Below are 10,254 nucleotides of genomic sequence, written 5' to 3' on the forward strand. Positions count from 1 at the left end.
GATTTAGATAGCTACTGAGTACAACACAAAAGCCCTGGGGCTTTGGGGGTTTCTGGAGTGATTCTCGTGTCCATTAACCTCTGAAGGATGAAGAAAATGAGGAGAAACAGATCCATCCATTGCAGATAATTTGTACCAGGCAGCACACGTTACAGCATCTTGACACGACATCCTCCTGATGGATGATAGAGGCAAGTGACATTTCTGGTTTACAGATAAATCAGTTACCAGCTTCCTTGACTGCTGGGACTATTCAAGAATCTGAAGGATTCTAATCACTGGGCTGGTCCCTCATTTCCTGGCAGTAAATAGCCATTCCTGACACTTTCATCAAGTAAACTTAACCTATGGACTCCAAGAGATATTCCCGTTATTTAATCCTTTTGTGAGAGCAAGAAATAGCAATGTTCAGTACCTGTCTTACTCTCTGTTTCCTCCCAAAATATTAAGAAATATTAAATGGTAATAAATGAGTTTCCTCTTTAGTTAAACTGGCTTCCTCTGTGGAATCTGCTCAGTAAGATATCACAGCACGGATCTACTGTGTAGCATGCATCCCTTTCCTTCAAAAGAACTGGGCTGAAAAGCTGTACTTCCTTAATCATCACATCTTCTTTGCTCCACTAGCCTCCAGTAGATGAAAGGCAATCAAACCAGTCCATCCTACATGAAATCAACCCTGAATATTCATTGGAAGGACTGATGCTGAAGCTGAAGCTCCAATAATTCTGCCACCTGATGCAAAGAACTAACTCACTGGAAAAGAGCCTGATGCTGGGGAAGATTGAAGACAGGAGGAGAAGGGGGCAACAGAGGATGAGATGGTTGGATGGCATCACTGACTCAGTGGGCATGAGTTTGAGTAAATTCTGAGAGAGAGTGAAGGACAGGGAAGCCTGGCATGCTGCAGTTCACGGGTTGCAATGAGTCAAACACAAGCTAGTGATTGAACAACAAGCTAGTTTATCAGATGGCCTTGATGAACCATGCCTGCTGGTGTTCATCCCCCTTGGGTAGCCTTCTCTCGCATTAGTTCAAGCTGACCCTGTGTAACCAAGAGAATGCAGTGTTAGTGATGCTGATTCCTGAGACTAAGTTACAAGAAACCTAAATGACACTATGAAACTTCTGCATATTTCCTCACATCACCTGCTCTGGTGTAATTCAGGTGCCATGCATGATGCTTGAACTCTTGAAACCACTGTACATGCAAGGATTCCAAGATTGTTTAACAAATGGAAAGAGATGCTTGGTCTACCCCCAACTTTTCCACCCATTTTGCATCCAGCACCAATGGCAGGCATGTAGTGAAGAAGACTTCAGACATCTCCAGACTCAGCCCTGACCTCCCTCAGTGGATGGGGACCCTAAGATGCAGAGGCTCAGATGACTCATCAATTGCCACAACTGTGAGAGATAGCAAACAATTGTTTTAATCCAGTTAGTTGTTACTCTGCAATAGATACCCAGAACTTCATAATTGATTGACCAGGGGAAATATACATCTGAGGATTCACAGAATTGCCTTGAGTTTGGTTCGGTGAAAGAACCAACTGAGTTCATCCACACAACTCCCATCCTTTTAGTAAATGGCCTATACTAAAATGTAGTAAATGGCTTTTTAGTAAATGGTCTATATTAAAATTAGTAGTTTTGGCAACTGATTTATCCATCTATCTATCTATATATAGTACAATTTCTAAAGTGACCTATAACACAATATGATCTTTGCAGCTGTCATATAGACTTCTTTGAAATCTTGATATTCTGAAAGGCATTGAAAACAGAACACAGATACTCTATTTGGTGCAGAATTTGTTGAATACTCTGTTTGAATTTTCTGTTGGCCTCTTGCAAGTTGTGTTGTCTTATAAATTCAGAGCTGTTCTTTGCCTCTTTGGAGAGTGTAAAACCATTTCTTGAAGAGTTTCTACAGAATGCTACTTTTAGTCAAGTTCATATGACTCATATACAAGGGAAAAAGGCTGTTTTGAGACTCTCATCTTAGAATCATAGCATTTAATGCCCAAAAGAAACATGGAAATAGTCCAATCCAACAACACAAGCACACTTGATCCTCTAATCCATTTTGTGTACTCTAAGGGGAATGTTCTTTTAGATTCTGAAGTAAATTTAATCATGCCTTGCCCTTAATAAAAACTTCCAATGGTTTTTCTCAGTGCTTGTAGGATAAAAAGTACAAAGTCCTTAATACATGCATGATATCTCTGCATGGTTCCATAACATATCTATTATTAAATAAAAACATTGGACCAATTCCATATTCTAATGGAAAAAACATCTGACAGCCTACAAAAATAATTGTAGATGAATTAAAAATGCAAATATAATGAAATTCTCTCATCTCCCCCATTTTCTCTTTCATGTTTGCTTTCTGATTTTAGCCAGTAATTTTTCAGAGTAGAAATAAAACCCATTTTACTGATGGGCTCTATTTTCCCAAGAGGGCTGGCTCACTTTCTATTACATGTAGAACTTTTCCTTATGCTACATCCCACATGTGTTTAATTGGGTGCCTTTTGCATGATGTTGATGGTTTTTTCACCAAAGACTGAGACATTGGATGTGCAGGCCCACTGAATTCTCATTATTCTTGTCCATGCATCAGTAACTCACATTCATGGAAAGCTGGTATCAGACTTGGATGGGGTCCATGGGGGACGTCAGTGTAGAAAAGAAATGTTCTTATGATTCATCTCATCCAGAAAGTAGTGAAAGAGAGGCTTTGATATCTCAGAAAAATTACTGTATTTTGTTGCCTAAGGTAGTTACCTTCATGCCAAAGTGACTCCTTAAAGCTTAAAAGGTTGACATTTGTTGCTCATGGAGTTTAATGAGAGAGTAGCATTGCCACACTTCAGGCAATGCTGCACCCTGACTGTCATATCTGATGCTTTTAATCATCCTTCACCCCTTGTCAAGGTCCATTTCTCTCATGCTAGCTTCTGTTTCAAACACCCCTGGGAATCCTGGCAGATATTTCACTTTGGTGGACTTGCTGGGTTGAGGTCCTCACTTTTTCTCATCATCACTGGAGCAAACTCAATGCAGAGATCTGCTCATGCCCAAGTGTGATATGGCGGCATGGTGGGAGCCTGACCATTATGTTCCCCACCCAGCTCCCGGTGCAGAATCCACAGCCTCACACAGTTTAATGTAAATGTTTCACAACAAAACTGAGCATCAAACAGGAGTTTCACAAGACTGAATTACTAAGAACATGCCATCAGCATTGACCTGCATGGAGAAAGTGGATGTTTAAAAATTTTGAACAGTGCACAGCACTTTGATTTAAAACCCTCATCTCTCTTTGCTTCTGATTTTTGATCTCTTCATCTTCTGTTTGATTCTGAGAACCTGCACTGGCATCTCTGCTCCTTCTTAGAGGAGGTGATGACTCCTGGCTGGTGCTCTGTACACACCTGACTGCCAGGAGATAAGGCACACAGGGTGGCTCCCTCCACGTGGGTGTTCATAGATGTCCTCAGTGGAACCTGAGGAAAAAGGCTGTTTTGAGACTCTCGTCTTAGAATCATAGCATTTAATACCCAAATGAAACATGGAAAGAGTCCAGTCCAACAACACAAGCATACCTGATCCTCTAATCCATTTTGTATGCTTTTCACCTTAATAACCATGGAACAAAGGCATAACCCTTCATTCATTTCGGCTGAGAACTAATCATGTCAAATTTCTCTTGATGTTATTTCCTCAACCAATTTTACTCAACTCCTACTGTAGCTCTGTGAATCAGGACTGTAATCTGGGTTTATAGTATTAAAATCACTGCAGATGGTGACTGCAGCCATGAAATTAAAAGATGTTTCCTCCTTGAAAGAAAAGTTATGACCAACCTAGACAGCATATTCAAAAGCAGAGATATTACTTTATCAACAAAGGTCCGTCTAGTCAAAGCTGTGGTTTTTCCAGTAGTCATGTATAGATGTGAGAGTTGGACTACAAAGAAAGCTGAGTGCCAAAGAATTGATGCTTTTGAACTATGGTGTTGGAGAAGACTCTTGAGAGTCTCTTGGACAACAAGGAGATCACACCAGTTCATCCTATAGGAAATCAGTCCTGAATGTTCATTGGAAGAACTGATGCTGAAGCCACCTGATGCAAAAAACTGATTCATTGGAAAAAACCGTGATGCTGGGAAAGATTGAAGGAGGAGAAGGGGACAACAGAGGATGAGATGGCTGGGTGGCATCACCGACTTGATGGACATGAGTTTGAGTAAACTCCGGGAGTTGGTGATGGACAGGGAGGCCTGGTGTGCTGCGATTCATGGGGTCGCAAAGAGTTGGACATGACAGAGTGACTGAACTGAACTGAACTGACTGAAACAGCAGCAGGAAAACAGGGTGGGCTTTGCTAACAAATAAGTCTATGTGGATTTAACAGAAGCAGTAGGTAGTTCCTAAATTTACTATACCTTACCTGTCTGTGTTAGCACATCTTGGAGGGGAGTCTCTATAAATCTGCTATAGGGAGATACTCTTGTATTATTTTAAAGTACCATTTAACTTGGGTTTCTTGAGAGTTGCTTCTCTCACCTCATATCTTTGGGTTTAACATGGGTAGTCTGGGGAAGCATCTGCTGTCAGTGATAGGGGTGGAGCTCTCATAATTTCATAATTCACATGAGTCAGGACTTCCTTCGGGACACAGTGGTAAAGAATCTACCTGCTAATGCAGGAGACACAAGAGACGTAGGTTCGATATTTAGGTCAGGAAGATCCCCTGGAGGAAGAAATGGTAACCTGCTCCAGTATTCTTGCCTGGGAATTTCCATGGATGGAGGAAACTGGTGGGCTGCCGTCCACGGGATCCCAAAGAGTCAGGCATGACTGATTGAGTACGCACACACATGACCAAGGTTATATTTGTCTTCGTGTGTTTTGGGGACATATCTATTCCACAGAACTTTCTTTTTCCTGATCCATGGGTGCTAGCTAATCAGACTGGTAAGACAGATTGGTAAGACATCTATACTGGCAACTTCAGATTGGTAAGACATCTATGAATTGTAATCTGACGTGAGGTGTTCACAAGCCATTTATTACTAGTTAGGGTGGCTTAATGATGCCTCACTGTTTATTTTGCATCAAAGTAGGTGGACTGTTATCTTTGGAACCTAGCCTCTGTCGCTTGCATTCTAAGACTCCTTCATGAGAGGATAATAAAGGGTTTGTGTGGAACCCAGCACGGACTCTGATGGTGTCAGAAAATAGATAGGGCTGGAGTTTCATCGATTAAAGTCTTCTCTGAACATCCACTATGCCCCGGGAGACAGAGATGGAAAACTCAGACCCTGTGCTCTAGGAGTTCACTGCCCAGTGGTACGGAACAATGGAGATGCAGTGTGATAATTACTAATAGCCACTATGACAGTGACTGAGCAGACTTTCATATAGAACCCCCAGCCCACTCCAGGGAGGGTCAGCAAGGTGTCTTGGAGAAAGTGAGACCTGAACTTGGTGTTGGGAAACAATAGGGATAAACTAAGCGAACCAAACAGAAAGGAATGAGCCAAATTGAGCTGCGGAGAAAGGTGCATAGGGGCTGCATGGACTTCTGGTGACTCAGATGGTAAAGAATCCACGTGCAACATAGGAGACCTGGGTTTGATCCTTGGGTCGGGAAAATCCCTTGGAGAAGGAAATGTCTACCCACTCCAATATTCTTGCCTGGAGAGTTGCATAGACAGAGGAGCCTGGCGGGCTACAGCCCATGGGGTCACAACTGAGGGACTATCACTTTCACTTTCACTTTCATAGGGATCAAATAACACCTTAGCAACAGTCAGGGAAGCAAAAAACGACCATACCTTGGAAATGGTGAAACATAAAAGATTTGTCGTTTGTGCTTATGGGGTAAGAGATACATTTTCATTCCACCCCAAGCTTATCTCAGTAATCCAATCTCAGGAAGGCCTTACACTTATTCACTCCTTTCCTCCAGACTGCTGCTTCCAGGCACCCAAGAAATAGAATTTTATTTCCTTAGGGCCAAAAGGAAATCTTTGGCTTCTAAAGGGCAGTTCCGATACATCTCTCAATCCTCATTATGTAAATATTTGAAAGTTTTAGTCACTCGGTCATGTCCGACTCCTTGCAACCCCATGGACTGTATAGTCCACCAGGACTCTCTGTCCATGGAGTTCTCCAGGCAAGAGTACTGGAGTGGGTTGCCATTTCCTTCTCCAGGGGATCTGAAAGAAGAGTCTACAGAGAGAGGTCACTGTGGTTTAGAAAAGGCATTGATTCAGCACTTTCTTCCATTTCTGATTCCAGCCGGGTCCTGCTGCTAGCTCATGGAGGGCATTCTCTACCAAACAAATAATTTCTTCCTTGTTTCCGAGAAGGAGAGATTTGGATCATATTGTGTATCTAGGCATCTTTCTGTCCTCCTTGTGCATCTAAGCCAATGTTTGTCTGTTTTTTTAAAATGTGGAGCACTTCTAGAATTTGCATGTCATCTTCACTTAGATGAAATGCTAATTCTTTGTATCATTTCAGCTTTAGTGTACATGCTTCTGAAGCAAGCACTCTAAGCCAATGTTTTTGACTGCTAATGTTTTCCTCTAAATTTTCCCTTTTCAGGTAAATGTCAGGACCTGTAATTACCATGGGAAAAATCCATTTACTGGTTCTAACTCTATGCCCACTATTATTATTATTGCTATGCCCTCCTCCAGGGGATCTTCCCAACTCAGGGAATGAACCTGTGTCTCTTATGTCTCCTGCACTGGCAAATTTGCTAAACTAATGGAGACTCTGGTAAAACTCAGTGAATATAATTTTATCAGTTGAAATTTTAATGTTACCAAATAGGTCAAATCAAGAGGTCATATGTAGGCATAAATGACCTTTCGATTAGGCCTTAGTTGAGCCGGGTCCCTGAGAAGGTGAATGTGATTGTGGCCTGGCTAGAGGCCGTGCTTTCTCCCTCGTTGCTCCAGGTGCTTAAAGCTATTTATCTTGGATGGCCGGCATGTGCTAGTCCCACAGCACAGAGTGTTTCAGCATTTTCGTCAGCATTTTCTAAGCTCCTGCAACGCTAGTGTCATAAATTCCAGCTCTTATTTCTTTTGTGTGAACTTGTGATTAGGAAGTCAACATCTCCCCTTTTTAAAAAGCAAAGAAAGAGTCTGCAAAGAGGTATAATTAAGAATGGTCAGGTGGTCACATGAAATACATCTGCCAGAAGCAAAACTGCCCAAATTGCAGATCCATGAATGGTCAGAATTCCCACAGGTGACATTCTAGAACATTCAGTGCCATGTGTCTCAATAAAATTTGACTCTCTCTGATGGGTCCATTTTTTTCTTGCAAAGAATTAGGGTGTTTGAGTAACACTGTGTGACCTTTGGAGGAAGGTAGGATAGGGACACAGGAGTGAAAGAGCAGGCAGCTCACCAGACCCAATTGAGTTTTAATCGTGTTTCATCTTAGTACATTGTGTGTCAGTGTGAACCTCCCTAAAGCCTTTCTGGAAGCACATTCTGCATGGATCAATCAAATGCATGTCAATCAGCAAGTGAAGTTGCTACTCTCTGTGTCTTGTTTGAACCTGATATTTTTGTGATATGAACTATTTAAATTAATGACTGAAGTGTAAATAACTTCAAACTATCCTCAGGAAAAAGCATATATAAATAGGAAACATTCAAATTGTGTGAACAATTAGTTCTGTAATTAATCAGTGGGGGAAAATAACTCAGGATGAGTTTTCTAGATTGGTAAAAAACTCAGCTGCAAAGCAGGAGACGGAGGAGATGCAGGTTCTGTTCCTGGCTTGGGAAGATCCCTTGGAAGAGAACAGGGCAACCCACTCCAGTATTCTTGCCTGGGAAATCCCATGGACAGAGGAGCCTGGCAGGCTATAGTCCACTGGGTCTCAAAGAGTGGGACATGACTTAGTGACTAAGCACTGAAACACGTATAAATGATAACTCCTGAAAAAGTACATATTGGAGATCCAAAGAAATATTTGGTACAGTAGTACATGATTTTCTACAGAACCTTTTTTAACTACAAAGCGATTTTAGTTTACCGAAGGCAATGACAACCCACTCCACTACTCTTGCCTGGAAAATCCCATGGACAGAAGAGCCTGGTAGGCTGCAGTCCATGGGGTCGCTAGGAGTCAGGCACGACTGAGCGAATTCACTTTCACGCATTGGAGAAGGAAATGGCAACCCACTCCAGTGTTCTTGCCTGGAGAATCCCAGGGACGGGGGAGCCTGCTGGGCTGCCGTCTATGGGGTCGCACAGAGTCGGACATGACTGAAGTGACTTAGCAGCAGCAGCAGCAGCAGCAGCAGCAGCAGTATATTTTGAAGTCCTATTGTTAGTAAGACATTATATCTTCAATCAAAATGAAAATAATATTAAATGCAGGCAGGTATCTTAATAAAAGTCTTGATATACATAAAGAAACTTCAATTTTTCTATTGAATATTAAACAGTATTTCTATATTTTGTAGTCATTTCATGAAAGAGCAGCAAAAGCAGAATGATAATTTTATGTTTTATATGCTTTAGTGAAACAATGTTGTGGAGTATAAAATTTTGCAGTTTTAATAATAAAAGAAATTTGTACCCTGAAAGTTTTATATTATGATTGAGAAGTGATCTAATAACTACTTTTTCCTCTTAATTTTATTTATTTACTTGAACTTTTAATTTTGTATTGGGGTACAGCTGATGAACAATGCTATGATAGTTTCAGGTAAACAGTGGAGGGACTCAGCCATATACAAACATGCATCCATTCTCCCCCAAGCCCCTCTCACATCCAGGCTGTCCCAGAACAGTGAGCAGAGTTCCATACAGTAGGTCCTTGTTAGTTATCCATCTTAAATATAGCAGTGTGTCCATGTCCTTCCCAAACTTTCTAACTATGCCCTCCCCTCGCCAACTGTAAATCGGTTCTCTGTGAGTTTCTTTCTGTCTTGTAAGTTCATTTCTATAATTGCTTTCAAATTCCACACATAAGGGATGTCATATGACATATCTCCTTCTCTGTCTGACTTACTTCACTGAGCATGACAATCTCTCGGTCCGTCCACGTTGTGGTAAATGGCATTGTGTCATTTGTTTTCATGGATAAGTAATATTCAACTGTATAAATGTAAAACATCTTTAGCCATTCCTCTTGTCGATGGACATTTAGGCTGCTTCTATGTTAATTTTAGAAAAAGCTTTAAGTCAATTCACTTTTAGATTTCTCAGTGTTTTCATATTTTAAAAAGTCTTTATTTTTCTGGATGATGCAAACAAATACCTTAAGGCATCATTTCATATTTATTCACTATATGAAGGATCAAATGGAGGAGCTTGAATAGAAATCATTAATCGTGTATAGTTGGTTACACAGTTCAGTTCAGTTCAGTCCAGTCATTCAGTCATGTCTGACTCTTTGCGACCCCATGAATCCCAGCATGCCAGGCTGCCTTGTCCATCACCAACTCCCGGAGTTTACTCAAACTCATGTCCATCGAGTTGGTGATGCCATCCAACCATCTCATCCTCTGTCATCCCCTTCTCCTCCTGCCCCCAATCCCTCCCAGCATCAGAGTTTGCCAGTGAGTCAACTCTTCACATGAGGTCGCCAAAGTATTGGAGTTTCAGCTTCAGCATCAGTCCTTCCAATGAACACCCAGCACTGATCTCCTTCAGAATGGACTGGTTGGATCTCTTTGCAGTCCAAGGGACTCTCAAGAGTCTTCTCCAACACCACGGTTCAAAAGCATCAATTCTTTGGCGTTCAGCTTTCTTCACAGTCCAACTCTCATATCCATACATGACCACAGGAAAAACCATAGCCTTGACTAGACGGACCTTTGTTGGCAAAGTAATGTCTCTGCTTTTGAATATGCTATCTAGGTTGGTCATAACTTTCCTTCCAAGGAGGAAGTGTCTTTTAATTTCATGGCTGCAATCACCATCTGCAGTGATTTTGGAGCCCAGAAAAATAAAGTCTGATACTGTTTCCACTATTTCCCCATCTATTTCCCATGAAGTGATGGGACCGGATGCCATGATCTTCGTTTTCTGAATGTTGAACTTTAAGCCAACTTTTTCACTCTCCACTTTCACTTTCATTAAGAAGCTTTTCAGTTCCTCTTCACTTTCCGCCATAAGGGTGGTATCATCTGCATATCTGAGGTTATTGATATTTCTCCCAGCAATCTTGATTCCAGCTTGTGCTTCTTCCAGCCCAGCC

The 10,254-nt window shown here is 41.5% G+C and overlaps 1 non-coding gene across 1 annotated transcript; it reads right to left on the reverse strand.

Moving 5' to 3' along the window:
• Positions 1-6,467: 6,467 nt before the first annotated feature.
• On the reverse strand, positions 6,468-6,572 carry LOC113879316. Its single transcript, XR_003507285.1, has one exon. It is a non-coding gene; the product is annotated as a U6 spliceosomal RNA (small nuclear RNA).
• Between the last annotated feature and the right edge of the window lie 3,682 nt (positions 6,573-10,254).

Source organism: Bos indicus x Bos taurus, chromosome 20 (genome assembly GCF_003369695.1).
Source record: "Bos indicus x Bos taurus breed Angus x Brahman F1 hybrid chromosome 20, Bos_hybrid_MaternalHap_v2.0, whole genome shotgun sequence".
In the NCBI taxonomy this organism is placed as follows: Eukaryota; Metazoa; Chordata; class Mammalia; order Artiodactyla; family Bovidae; genus Bos; species Bos indicus x Bos taurus.